This window comes from Protopterus annectens, chromosome 1.part0 (assembly GCF_019279795.1).
Source record: "Protopterus annectens isolate FY-2018-M chromosome 1.part0, PAN1.0, whole genome shotgun sequence".
Classification (NCBI taxonomy): domain Eukaryota; kingdom Metazoa; phylum Chordata; order Ceratodontiformes; family Protopteridae; genus Protopterus; species Protopterus annectens.
The window spans coordinates 159804806-159820256 of NC_056725.1; the positions used below are offsets into that span (position 1 = coordinate 159804806).

Here is a 15451-nt window from a genome sequence, read left to right on the forward strand (position 1 = left end):
GAAGCTGAATTCAGGACTTCTCTGAAGAAATGGATCATCTGAGTTGATTGCAAGAAAAAATTTCTGCAGGCCATGTAATTCCAAAGAGAAAGAAATATTCTTTTATCTCAAATGGTCAGGAACTTTTTTTAAAAACTGTATCCCTAACAGCCTGTTATCCAAAGGGCAGAAACGTGAACATGCCAATATCTTTCTCGAACCCTAAGCACGTCTAGACACTCATGGGCAGTGGAGAGACCAAAATGAAGTGAAACGTGTCCATTAGAAACTAGGTATTTTCAGTGAGCTTGGCAGCAGGTATACATTTCCATGTCTCCTGTGGCCATATAAGCCAAAAGGCCTGTCACAGGCAGGTTAATCTGCTGTCACAGATCTGTTCAGGTGTGGCAAATCAAGTACTGATCTTGCATTTGTGCCGGGTGGCACTACAAAGAATCTTGACAACATAGCTTATATCTTTTCTTCTAGCCTGTGGCCCCTTGTAATTAGGTTTTTCATCTTCTATTAAAAGCAATATCAGAGTTAAATTAGCTGTTGATGGCAGTGTTTAAGGAATTATCCTTAGAAATGCTACAACTAAATATTCTATGGCACAAATTTTTAATATTTCAGAGCTCATTTGTCTGTACTGCAACTATCAATAATAAAATATAAATGGTTTCTAATATTAGGCAGTTTGGCAGCTGTAAAGGGAGAAAGGGTACAGGGGGTCATTTAGGCCTCCTTTGCTATTAAGAATTTTTTTCTAGTTTTAGCTACAGATAACAGTTTATTCTTAAAACAGAAAAAAAAACCCTTTGAAGGAACACTGATCCATGTGGACCCACTTCAACTCACCAGAGTAAAGAAAAAATAAAAGAAGCAAAGTCATGCATATGAAACAGTGCCTACAAGCTTACAAATCCACAGCGGCACAGTATACATACAATTTAACAGGTACATATAAACAGTGTTTTCATCTCAGGGATACTAAACTTAAGTAGTAGGGGGTATGACTGGTGATGCCATCCACAGTGGGAGGTACAGGAAGAGTTTGCTTCCTTTCAAGGAGAACAGCGACCACCACCAACATTCTTCCTAAAACAGTGACCACCACCACCATTTTTACTAAAACAGTGACCACCACTACCATTTTTCCTAGAACAGTGACCGCCACCACTTTTCCTAGAACAGTGACCATCACCATTTGTCCTAAGGTTTTGAAGCTTTTACAAGTCCCAGAATTAATAGGGAGTCTTACTCAACCAATGAACAAAATTTCCAGTCAGAGATATTTACTGAAGTGGAACGGGTTCTGAATATTGCACATTAGACAAAGGTGTCTGCAGCCAAATCAGCCACCAGAAGGGCAGGATCAATAAACCAGCAAGGTTCACCAAGTTGTCATTCAGGGGAAAAATACAAAAAGTATTAGCTGTTGAATTTATGAGTTGGTAACAAGTCTGCAACACTAAATTAAATGGGTGAATCAGTGCAGCAACAGTTCTGCAGCCTCAACAAAAAAAAAAAAAACTTGGTTCTCTGGTTTATTTCTCAGCTGGAGTAGCTTCTGTGTGAACTTTGCATGCCCTCCCATGTGTGTGGGCTTTCCCACAGGTCTTCAGAATCCTCCCACATCCCCAACGACATTATCTTAGGTGAACTGATGATGGTCCTTAAAGTTCATAGATACTTATTAGGTTCCTGATCTGTGAGGATTTTAAGAAGCCTAGACTTACATTCCCATGGTAGTTTGCAGCCCTTATATTTTGCATATAAATAACTCACATACAAGCAGAACAAGGACAGATTGGTACATACGTACTGTCCTAAGGTATGTGTGCTCACGTGTCCTGTAACAGATTCACATCTTGTCAAAGATTACTTCTATGCTTTAAGCCTACTGCTTCCTGTAATCCCTGTCTGCCCCTAGCAACCCTGAATATGACAGATCAGGTGCAGAAAATGTAACTAATGAAGTAAGTGAATACATGCTGTTTCATCTCCACTAAATGTCATCACAAATGCTATACAACATGCCTACATATAGATGGCTGACAGGGATTCCTAAGCAGAAATAAATGGGCTGTAGGGTTCTCACCCAGCCTAGCAATTGCCTGGCTTTCTTTCCACCATAGGATATGGTCCAACTGAATGAAATGAGGAAGAACCACCGTTCAAGGCCCATAGGGTAGAAGTGGGGGGTAGTCGAAGAAAAAAATTACACAAAACTACCTTAAACTAATGTGAGAATAATACATTTAATTACCTCACAGATAATGAAATACAAGCTGCTAAAGTACCAATATGTATATTTTATTGTTCAAATGAAAAAAGGCCTGTCAAAGGTTATAAATTGACATCTGGAGTACCTGAGCATTATTAGAAAGCTTCCTTGAAAATGACTACAAGCTAAAACCGTGTCTTGAATACTATACTAAACCGTGTCTTGAATACTATACTTTCAGACATTTGTCTATTATAATACATATTATATATTATCAAAGTAATTAGACTGAACCAAAGCCCTCTCTGATGAAGGCACAAGGAGAAAAAATCCAGTTCATACTGTACAGTTTTTGTTACACACAGTGACAGAAAACAAACATATCACAGCATTCTTACAAAATCTAAGGTTAGATAGCAGCTACGTGATTATTGCAATATTCAGAATGTGTACAGTGCACATATTTAAAACATTTACATGGTCTGGTAAACTGAGTGTTTTACAGGTTTACTTTAGTATATTCCAGCTTGAATAGGTTACATTTATTTATTTCATGTAGCTCAATCTCACTCATGTATTTTAAAAAAACAGGAACCAAATTAAGTTTCAGTCTGCCGTGGTGTGAAGCTGCCAGCCCAGCTAGCTGGAATTTTGTTAACAATTCTATGTCATTTGTAAATATTAATATGATTTGTATGCTTGTCTTACAAATGTAAGAGAACTCTATGTTATGTGGATATTAAACTACTGGTGCAGAGGTGTGTGTTGAACTGTATGCTATGTACTGAGCTTCAAGAATGTAACCACAGTGTACCCTACTAGAAAAGAACAGAAATGTATATAAACTACACGCCTATGCAAATGTATATTTTGATGGTAGAGGCTGAACATACAAAGTTAACTTGTAAACCCTCAAGAAAAGCAAAGAGTTTTACAACTGTGTTTATCTCAGTTTCAATGCAGCTAGGAGACAGGATGTCTACAGCTAGAGGTTTCTTGACTGGAAACAGAAATAATTGCTAGGTATCAAATGTAAAAGTGTTTAACTGTGTTAGGACTTCCAGTTCTAGGCAAACTTCTGAGAGATAAGTATTTCTGACACAGAGGTGTTAAATTTTAAGTTTCTGTTAGCCTGGGAACTGAAGGCAGAAGTGACAAATAGTGATGTCATCCAGTTGACCAAGCAGTAATTTGTTACTAATTTAAGAACCATCTCTCACAGAAAGTCTGTGCATTTTGTATTTGTCTTTGGACCTAGAAACATCCTCTCATCAGCACTTCTCATCTGTATTTGCCTTGCTTATAGTAAGTACTAGATTACAGTAATCTCTTAGAGATAGATAGGAATATAGTAAGATTAGTTTAGATGTTTTCCATATTTATGTGAAACTGTCTTGCAATGTAGTTTTAAAATATTTCCTGTGATTCCGAACGCTGTTGTCTCTGTATTGAGTTAGAGTATTGTCTTGTTCTTTTATTATTTATTATTAAATATGTACAAATAAATATATTATTAAATATATTTAAACCTTTTAATTGTGGCTGTTTTTTTAGAGATATTTAAACTCTTAGAGTACTTGCATACATATTTGGTGACACTGTACATCTGACATTATATGGGCCACTCTAATAGCCTTAAAAGTCTTGGACACTTACCATTTGGATAATAGTAACATTACACATTAGAAATGGTCACCCTTTGGGAAGGGCCTTATAGTAGCTGATAAGTAGTGGTTGGTGGCTGCTGGCACTACCTTGTATTCTGGGTAGAAGGGGGCATAAGCTAGTGAACCTGTGCCAGCCTTCCCCAGGAGTGTATGTCTGTTTGTATATAAATCAAATCTCAAAGTGTGTGTGTGTGTGTGTCAGCTACCTGGGCAGGGACACGAAGCACTGGTTGGACAGAGAGGGTGTTAAAGGTTTTGGCTTGACCACTCGGTTGAGATCTTAATCCTATACCTGTGCCAGTGGGGAGTCTTATTGGGGATCTGGAGAGAGAGAGAAACCAGCCTCAGACTGACTGTGACCTCTGTGTGCTCCTACGGGAAATTGTACTTTACTGTGTGTATACTTGTCATCCTTCCAATGTGCGTACTTGTCATCCTTCCAATGTGCATGTCCCTCACTGGTGCTAGTGGTGAGGACTGAGGTTTTTTGAATACTGGGCCAGTGTAAGGGCGTCACACATGGCATGATGTTGTAGGATATCCACAGTTAACAAAAGTGGTGCATTTCCAGATAATGACCCCCACCCCCTCCCAAATAAAGAAGGCTTCATGTTACAGCCTTCAAATATACTAATCTGAAGCTATGTAGGACTATGTGGCAAAGTACAATGTTATGTAACGCAACTTCTGGCTAGTCTAACACTCAGAACGAACACCTCATCAGGTACTACTGCTTTATCTGTTCACTAATAAATTTAGTCTTACTCCTCATACCCACTTTATCCAAATTACTTTGGGGGGGCACAGCCTATTCCAGCACAAAATGACAGCAAGGCAGAGAAACTAATTGCAGATACAATGCCAATCTATACTGGGATATGCATGCATTCATGCGCGCACACACACACATGCAATTAGAGGGCCTGACAAACCACCTATAGCGAGACTTTGAGGTATGAAAAAAATATATAAAAATATAAAAAGAAAATAAACACCCACAAAGCCACAGGGAGGACAAGGACAAACAAACTTCCCACAAAAGGTTATACTAAAATTAAAAAGGATTCGTCTTCACTCAATTACAGTATTATGTTATCCTCTCATATGCACAGCAGTAGCTGTGAGCAACTAAGTTAACTGATGGGACCCACCATAACTAAACAGGCAGTATCCCTGCAATGCAGTAAATTTCAGACACGTTACTTCATCGGCACATTTCAGAAAAAGTAACTTTACACAGCACTCAGAATACTGAAAGTATATTATAAAGAAGGGGAAAGTTTTGCAAAAGCAAGATGAACAAGTTGCTCATTTAATTACAAAGACCTTGTTTAACATAATAGGATAAGACGAACTTGAACTTGTTAAATCAATGTGTGCGTTTCTCTTTCAAGGCTCCTATACAGCTTTCAATCAGATCTGTTTTTTTTAGTGCATGTTTACTACACTTTTTCATATTCTTACCTCTCCAGTAGCAAGGTACTTTCCATCGGGTGAGAATGCTAACGCACTAATTGCTTTCCTACAAAAAACATGACAGATATTAATTATATACAAAAGCAATGATCTCAGTCAGCATCTAATGACCATTCTTCTTACTCAAAGAAAAAAAATCTTTAAATTACATGCACTGTGAACTATATAGCATACACTCACATGATGTATGCATGCATAAGTGAGTGTGTGCTTACATGGATACGTATCTCTATACAAAGAGAAATAGATGCTTGTATATGATCACTACTTGGTACACAGTAACCACTTTATTCAGCCATACAAAAAAAAACCTGATTCTGCTGATATACTGATGTATACTCTGTATAAAAGAAGACCCATGACACAGTCCTCTATAGTCAGTTGACTTGTTGAGATTTCTTGTCCTGCAATACCCAGCTTGACTTTTTTTTTCTGTGTTATGCTTCAGCACCTAGGGACCCATGCCTCTTATTAAACACTGATGTTACATGCCAGACTAGGGCAAAGAATGCATAGCAAATGTGCCCAACAGTTTATCACATTTACTGAGTAACTATAATTTTGTAAAATGGGAAACAAAATACAGCTACCTATAAAATATAATTACACCTGCTCAACTTGCAGGGAATCTCAACACCAGCTGCTGGAGGGAAGGTCTATCCACACACAGGTAGATGGTGGAAGCTAATCAGTACTCCGTTTGGAGAACTCCCTTAAGAATTAATTGACAGAGTGACTACATATTTGTTGCAGCAAATAAAAGGAGTCCTTGGTGAGCTGAATTTTGGGAAAAATGACAAACAGTACCAAAAGCCTCCAGGTAGGGCCAAGAGGGCAAAAAAGAAAGCTCAGAAGTCAGAATTACTTAACACTGAAGGGCAAAAGGATATCTGACTCCTGAAGTCACTGTCCCAGGAATGTTTATCAAAGCATCCAGTGGGGGACTGCTAGTGACTGCCATGTTATTGTACATGCTGCAGACAAAGAGGCCCCATGACAGCAGCTCCCTTATGCTGCACTACAATGTTAGCATTGGAACACGAAGCCAAGGACCTGGTGTGGGAACAAAACCCTCAAACCTTTTGAGCTTCCCAGCATCAAAGCAGAGGAGGACACCTGGCATATCATAGACTGATCTTGTTCACAACCATTATATCCCCAACAAACAGCAATGAAACAAGTCAAAAATGGCAAGAATACAGAATTCACAAGTGTTAGGAATCCTCTGATGGAAAGAAATGTTAAATGTGGTAAATATTCCTTCTATAAAGACAATTTAATAATAGACATCACTTGGTCTCAAAATGACAGGTGTCCGGCAAGAATAATGCTCAGATTATACACTTGGGACACAAACTCCAGCCTATTTCTTCCATATACGACAATAGCATTTGGTATAGAGCAGTAGAGGGTCTCAAAATAGCAGGGATACTCATAATTTTAGTCTTAAAAGAACAGAGTAAGAGACAAATGTGCCTCTTTCAAAGATGCTATCCAGACATCCTTCAAGTGTCAATAAGGAAGATATATGCTCTATTTCATCTGGAGCATGTATCAGCCACATACTAATGATACCTTAAAAATCTTACTCTAATGACATCTCCAAGTGGGAGCATGTATAGTGTGAACAAGGGACACAAATTGGAGATCTGCAGAACCCCACAATGAACACTGTTGCCCACAGAATAATTTATTCAAGACTACTCTCTATGTGCAACCTAAAAAGTATGAGGCAAACCAGCATAGTACTGCATAAAATAAACCCCAGAATACATAGAATCACCTCAAAAGAATCTCATCCACAGTGTGCAATGAAACTACATATCAAGGAGTACCAGTAATTTAATAACAAGGCTGATATCTGGCAACAAGGAGGCCCTGACCACCTAACCAAGGCAGGTGTGGTGATGTGACATTTTCTGAAGCTAGACAATTAGAATTTTGAAGATGCATGGTATTAAGTAAGATTCATATTAAACGGCAACCACTTTCTCAATGACTTACAAAAAAACTGAACATTAGAAACTTAGTATTCACATCCAAAGATGACATTAAGAAACAGTAATTAATGCATCTTACAAGTGAAAAGAAAAAAAAAGTCCTTTACTGAGGTCCTAAAAATCCTCAAAATAAATGGAGCTTGCACATTTAGGTAGGCTCTTCCCAGTATGTATGGCCAGAGGACCGGTCCACAAGCTGATGGATGCATATCTAATAGGTAGTCATTAACTAATATCTGAACTTGTATCACTCTAATCCAAGAAAGCCATAATCTGATAAAAGCACCGTTCTTCAGAAATCACATGCTAGATTTTCCTTGAAATAAAAAGGCCACTGCCTCACATTCAAAGAGTCTAGGCAAAATATTTCACTGATCAGACTCACTACAGCATGACAGCAATTAAAAAAAAACACTGCTGGTTGATATGGAACAAAAAACAAATCTCCCCGGACAAGAACTTTGCATTTTTATGGGAGATTTTTACTTGAAAACTTGAAGAAAATTATGTTGAAGTTTGTCAGCCAGGATAAGTGTGCAGTGATGTTTTAGTCTTCAGCCATCTCTCAGAGTCCTCGGCGCACAGTCCCAACATCGCTCGCTAACATCAGCCAACAAAGGTGTTCTGAGGAAGTGGACAACTTGATCAAAACATCAGTAACAGTGAGCTGGTCAAGATAACAAAATCATCACTTCTGATGCTTTTTAAATTAATGTACATGACCAGGTCAAGATCAGGTGACTTGCTAAATGGGATCTTTAAAAAGTGGATTAGGTACTGTTCTAACTGACAGATTTGTTAAATCACCAAGTCAGTGATGCCCACACTTAGAAGTATCAAGTAGAGGGACTGCCTTTTTCAAGGATAAACAAATCACAGGATATACACAACACCCTGGGACAGTTTCACTATTCATAGAATAAATATACATACAAAAGTAATCTAAAAATTAGCACCGGCAACTAACTGAATACAGATAACTTTATATTATTAATTTATTAACTAAAGTACCTTAGACCTGAAAATGACTGGTTTCAACAAAGCCTTTGTTTGATACACTATCTAAATAAAACTTTTAAGAGTCACTAATTTATCTCCAACCCAGATGAAGTCATACAAAATTGGAAAAATCTGGGTATTCCAACACTGCTTATTTGGGAAAACTACTAAACTTTTGTAAAAGCTCCTTAAAGCATTTGGTGCATGGTAAACAAGAAACATGCAGTTTCTGCCCCATGTCACATTCAAATGACATGTCAAGTTTACTAAAACAACCAACTACTGCAAAAACTGATCTAAAACACGCTTCTCTTGCAGTACCTTAACTCATATATGGGGCAAAGTACAATGGAGAAAGCTGTAGTACCAGTCAAATGAGTTCTCAAAATTGGAATCTAACTCTCTGATCAGAGTTTGAGACCAGTATCACCTAGCAAGTCAGAAAAAATATCTAGCTTAACTTGGATGGACCCTGCATTCATGAACACAGCATTATAAATGGCCTTGCGATTGCATGTCCTCCCACTCACTGGCTTGCAATAGAAGGCAGACTCATTGATCAACTTTAGAAGTCAGGGAAAACTCCTGTACTGAAAAACTTCACTCCAAGACAGCACTATATAACACTAAAAGCCATATTTATTCTCCCTATCAAAGACTACAGATGGATTTCTTCAGTAGGCCCTTTTCCAGTGCTAATCATATTTGGCCCAAATCATTTATAATAAACTAAGGCTAGCACCAAAGATCAAATGGCACACAAGAAATCTCACCTGTAACAAATCTTAATAAAAATTATTGCCTACACCTGTTAACGGTGTTTGCAATATACAAGACTGGACTGAAATACTAATAAATAGCATTAAAAATATAACAACCCACAGTATTCTATACCAAATACTGCATCTATGGACATTACCACTTATACAAATTTCCAAGACATAAATAACCAAATAAAAATACAAGAAGAAAGTCCCAAAAGTATGAAAATACAACAAAAAGGCCAGTAAAAAAATATAAAATTCATCAGCTTGCACTTTATTAACAAAAACGTCTCAAGTCTCTAGCGCTTCGGCAAGAAATGCCTTCTAGGATAGTATAGTATATATATATATATATATATATATATATATATATATATATATATATATATATAGGATAGTATAAATAACCAAATAATTTATGCAAGAAATAAAACAGTAACTTCATTTCAGGCTCTAAATATGACAGAAATGCAATCTCCAATAAATTCAAACTACTCAAACAGCAACATTGGCCAATTAGTGTTAGTGGTGTGACAGGTAGCACACTTGCCTTTAGTGCAGAAGACTGTGTGTTCTATTCCCACAACAGGAAGTTCAATTGTTGACACTGCACTACAGCACAAGGAAGGTGCTGCATTCCTGCTGACACTGCACTACAGCATAAGGAAGGTGCTGCATTCCTAAGTGTATTGTCCATCGAGTGAAACGAAAAAGAGGCCCCATCTGCTTGTGTTGGTGGTAGCTCAGGTGGACACGAAATTCCACTACACTTACACTACAGTTTAAAAAAAAAACACTAAAGCAATAATAAAGCAAAAGGGAAGCACAGACCTACAGTAAGTAAAAATGCAGTAGTCAAAACACTTCAGATAACTGCTATGCTGTCACTAACATGAACATGTTAACAGCAAGAAAATTCAACACAGGTAGATTAGGAAGTAAAGCTGAAAAGCATGAATTCAAATCTGTTCAAATCTGTTCTATCTTAAGTGTTAACAAAAGTCAGGACACCTAACAACAAACAGAAAAACTGTGTGCACGATGTTGCTTGAGCTGGTCTAAATGGAGCTAAATCTGTTAACACTCTACAAAGCACAGGTGATGGCCAAGAAAAGTGTCTTTCAAGAAATACAGCAGGCTCAAAAAGGGATGTATAAACCTGACAGTCAAGGAATTCCAAGATGGTGGCTGACTGAGCAACATGTTTCGAGATCTCCCAGTTTGAAAACAGAAAAGATTAAAAAGGCCAGTTAAAATCATCAGTTTTGGAGGAAAAAGATAAGTTACTGGAGATTACAGACATACATTCCCAGGATTTCAGTAACTAAATCTGGAAAAAGTAAGGAACAATTGAGCAGAAGAGAAACACCGTCTGGGAACAACCTTGCAGTTTTTCAGCAGGAAAAAAAAAAAGTTCAAGTCGGTGACTTTATTACAGGAAATGACTTCCGGTAATTTAAAGGAAAAGAGATCAAAGCACTCAAATATTTCATATAAGTACCGTACACAAGAAATATGTAATCTAAAATGACAAAAGGCTGAGATAACAGAAGAAATTTTAAGTGGCCTTTCAGATAAGCTGATAAAACTGCAGAAATCAAACTGAAACAAGGGGAAAGACTGGCTGAACAGGTTTCCCCAAGAAGGAATGTTTATCTTACCCTGTTATGTTTATAAAAATATAAGAGATTGTGCAGAAATAAGAAGTTATGTACCTACCATAAAGTTCCATGTTAGTTGTCTTCTCTCGCCTTCTTTCTTGCTTGATGGGTTCGGAGCCGATCCCTCGGCTCCGACTCGGCACTTGCTAAGCTCGAGAGTCACTTTTACCAGCTCGAGGCAGCCCCATATCCCATGATGCAAGGCGGTAAGTACCCAGATCTCGTTTGATGACAAAGGGCAATAGCACCAAGCATAAAATACTTCCCAAAAGGAAGAAAGAAAACTTACAGATGGAAGGAGGACCAGGTTTGAATGGTCTTCAGCATAACAGTTTCTTATAACAAGGTCTGTCCAGGCCAGGGGGAAGGAGGGAGGGTCGCAAGAAAGAAGGCGAGAAGACAACTAACATGGAGTGTTATGGTAGGTACATAACTTCTTAATGTTAAGTTGTCAATCTCGCCTTCATTCTTGCTTGATGGGACCGCGTCCCTAGCACCTCTATCCTGGGTGGCTCAATGGAACAAACTCTTGAGGACTGTAGAGCCAAAACTGGCTCTGTCCCTGGAGGCCAAGTCCAATTTGTAATGGGAAACAAAAGTGTGAGGAGTGGCCCAAGTGGCCGCTGCACAAATAGTGTCTAAAGGAAGTCTAGCTTGAAAGGCTGTAGAAGTAGCTAAGCTCCTAGTTGAATGTGCTTTAGGTTTTGAGCACAGCTGTTTTCCCCTGAGCAGATAAATTTCAGAGATGACTGAAGAAAGCCATCTAGACAAAGTCACTTTAGAAACAGGAAGGCCTTTTTTATTATCCGCATAGGAAACAAAAAGTTGATCAGATTTTCTAAATTTTTTTGTTCTGTCCAAATAATATCTAAGTTGACGGTGGACATCAAGATAATGTAGCTTTTGTTCAGCTCTATCTGAATAGTTGGGGAAAAATACAGGGAGATCAATGGATTGATTCAAATTGTTCTTTGAAGCGACCTTAGGCAAAAAGGTTGGGTTAGTTCTCAAAGATACTCTGTCTTTGTGAAAAACCAAATAGGGGGGTCGAACCGAAAGAGCATGAAGTTCAGACACCCTCCTGGCGATGTAATAGCCACTAGGAATAAAGTTTTCCAAGAAAGATATTTCAGGGAACAAGAAACAGCTGGCTCGAAGGGGAAGAATTAAGGATGTCAGCACTAAATTTAGATCCCACTGAGGAGGAGGATTCCTGATTGGAGGCTTTAGTAGGAAAATTCCTTTCAAGAAGGCCCTGCAGAGCCTATGGGACATAATATTATGATCTGCTATCCCGACATGAAAATTGGAAATAGCAGCCAATTGAACTCTGACTGTGGAAGAAGAGGAGCCTGCATGAAAAATCTCTGCTAAGAAGTCCAGGACTGCCTGAACAGGGGCAGTAAAAGGATCAATATTCTTGGCCTTAGCCCAATAAGAGAAACATTTCCATTTGCTTGTATAAATCCTCCTGGTAGAGGATTTTAGCGAAGCTACTATGATGTCTCTAACTGGGTTAGAGATCAAAGGAAGCCTGGCTAAGGAAGGAAGTGGAGCAACCATGCTGTGAGGTTGAGAGAAGGGATTGACCGGTGCAGCTGACCCGATTGGTGAATCAGAAGATCTGGCACTGGGTCCAGATGCCACGGCTGCACCAAAAGGTGATGATGGAGGAACGGAAACCAAACTTGTCGAGGCCAGTAAGGGGCAATGAGAATCAATTTGGCTCTCAAAACGGTAGCTTTCTGGATAACCTGAGGGATCAGAGGAAATGGAGGGAAGGCATAAAGAAGTCCCTGGGGCCAATCCTGGGTCAGAGCGTCTCTGGGGGGATGGCCTGATGGAGAGAAGAGGCAGAAGAAGTCTGGACATTTGCTGTTTTGGGGAGTAGCAAAAAGATCGCAGCATGGACGACCCCATTCCAGAAAAATTTCTTCCGCTATAGATTGCTTGAGACACCACTCGTGAGGCATGAGAACAGCTCTGCTCAATCTGTCCGCTACAATGTTGGTTTTCCCAGGGATATGCGTTGCTACCAGAAACCGATGAGAGGAGATCGCCCATTGCCATAGTCTGAGCGCTTCTCGACACAAGGGGTAAGACTTGGTTCCGCCCTGTTTGTTGATATACCAAACTACAGACATGTTGTCTGTGTGGACTGCAATTGTCCCTACGGGAAGAAAGTCGTTGAGGGCTTGCAACGTTAAAAGCACTGCTCTCATCTCCAGGACATTTATGTGCAGATGGTACTCGAACGGCTGCCACGTCCCATGAACCATCCTGCCCTGATAATGACCCCTCGCCACCCGATCAGGGAGGCATCCGTGGTGACAGTGGCTATCGGGGATGGGGGTACAAAGTACCTGCCTTGGTGAACCTGAGGAGATGTGATCCACCAAGCAAGATGCTCTTTGCATGTCTGTGTCACCAGAATCTGGTGTCGCATTGGATGTTGCTCGTATCTCCATTGTGTGTACAACATCCTCTGATGAAGGCGCATGTAGAATCGAGCCACGGAAGAAGAGTAATCGCGCCAGCCATGAGACCTAATACCTTTAGAACCATTCTGGCCTGTACTTTCTTGTTGGCCAGAATGATTCTGACATGACTCTGAATGTCTGAAACTCTTTGATCTGTAAGGGTAGCTGACATCCGAACAGTGTTTAAGTTTGCGCCTATGAAGGTAATAGACTGGCAGGGCGATAAGGATGACATTTCGAAGTTGATCGAGATGCCCAAATGAGAACAAAGGTTTATTGTGTAATCCCTGGCTTGTGTAAGCTGATGCCTGGTGGTGGCTGACAGGAGCCAGTCGTCGAGATACGGAAACACCTGGAATCCTTGGCGTCTCAGGTGAGCCGTGACCACTGCCATGCATTTGGTGAACACTCTGGGGGCTGTAGTGAGACCAAAGGGCAGGGCTCTGAACTGGAAATGACTGGACCCCAGCCGGCGGAGAAATCTCCTGGAGCGTCTGTGAATTTTGATGTGATAGTGCATCCTGAAGATCTATTGAGCACATCCAGTTGTCCTTCTGTAAGAAGGGCAGAATTGACTGAAGAGTGACCATTCGAATCTTGTCTTCCTGACAGACTTGTTGAGTCTGCTGAGATCCAATATTGGTCTCCAGTCTCCCGTCTTTTGGGGACCAAAAGAACCTTGAGTAGATTCCGGGCTCTGAATGGTCTGTTGTAACTGGCTGAATGGCTCTTTTGCAGTAGTTTTGAGACTTCTAACTCTGCAATTTCCCTTAGACCGGGTGGTACATCTGGAAGAGAATTTGAGGGAAGGACTTTCCTCGAAAGGAATTATGTAACCCTTGGATATGATCGACTGTACCCATCTGTCTTGTGTGAGGGAATGCCAGGCTTCTGGGTACAGTGATAATCTTCCGCCGACTCCCTCCAAGGAGGGCCAGCCGGGCAAAATCTCAGGGGTGCTGAAAGGGCTTGTCAGAGAGGCTCTCTGTTTCCCTGGTTTTGGACCCCTCTGCCTCTAGAGCGCGTCTGTTGTTGTTACCCCCTCTGCCTCTAGGGGTAAACTGACCACGTGAATCCGGCGTGACTCCTTGGGATTTACGGAACCACATTTTCCCACCTTTCTGTCCTTTGGGATAAGGTCTAGAAGGGGTGGAAAACGGACTCCTACAGCAGAAAGAGTCTTGCCATCCTGTTCGCACCTGGTCAAAGTTTCCTTCACCTGAGGGCCAAACAAAGCTGACCCATCAAAGGGAGAATTTGTGAAGGATGCCTTAAAGGGATCCGCAAAATCACATAGCCGCATCCAGGCTTGGCGTCTAAGAGCCACACCTGTACCTCTTGGCTCTACTCGCTCCATCAGCAGCATAAGATATTAGCCGCATGGAGGAGTTTGCAATGGAATTAAGGGTTCCTAGCTGCGAAGCAATTTTTTCTAGAGCCCCTGCAGCTGTAGGATCCTGTACTACTTCACCCAGCTCCTTAAGGATATCCCTCTGGAGTCTGGTGAAGTGACATAGGTAATTCAGCGAACGCATAGCAAAGGTCGCTGAGGAAAACATCCGCTTACCGTACCTATCCATGGTCCTAGAGTCCTTATTAGGAGGATGGACGGGTACGGAAGGATCTGCAAGTTCCTTCTTGGTGGCCGCAGCCACCACCATGGCATCAGCGGGGACACCCTTAGTGAGGAATTGCTTGTCACACGCCTTTCGCGCAATAACCTGCATAAGGGGGTCGAAAGGCGGAGACACCCAGGAGGTGGAGGGCCGAGATCCAAACGCCTCTAGGTATACTGACTCATCCTCAGAGGGATTGTTGGTGGGCCAGTTTCCCCTCTGTTTAAGGAGTTCTAGGATGTCTGAGAAGGAGACATCCTCAGAGGAGGATCTAGGGGATCCCTCTGACTCATCAAAGTCAGTATCCGAAGTGACAGACTCGGGGGAGTCTACATGTTTCCTCTTACAAGTCCTCTTCCTAGGAGGATCTCCTGAAACATCAGGAGAATCCTTGGAAGAGGGGAAATTCCCAATGGGGAAACCTGAGGCGGAGGATCTCTGGGTCCTGTAGCAAGAGAAGTGGCAGAGATGTCAACAGGTACTATAGAGGGAGGAGCTACGGGAACAGACTGCTGACTGATACCAGTGGCCAGCACACTCTTCATCACCTCGAATGCTCCCTCCCAGGCAGGTCCGAGAGAA

General features: G+C 40.8%; 1 protein-coding gene across 1 annotated transcript in view; it reads right to left on the reverse strand.

The window, feature by feature from the left end:
* LOC122787719 (WD repeat-containing protein 62-like) overlaps positions 1-15451 on the reverse strand; it is a 1689893-nt gene that overhangs the window by 1528884 nt on the left and 145558 nt on the right. Inside the window, exon 2 of the mRNA XM_044054617.1 lies at positions 5338-5395. The gene's annotated coding sequence lies outside the window, so the exon portion shown is untranslated. The remainder of the gene's footprint in view (positions 1-5337; positions 5396-15451) is intronic.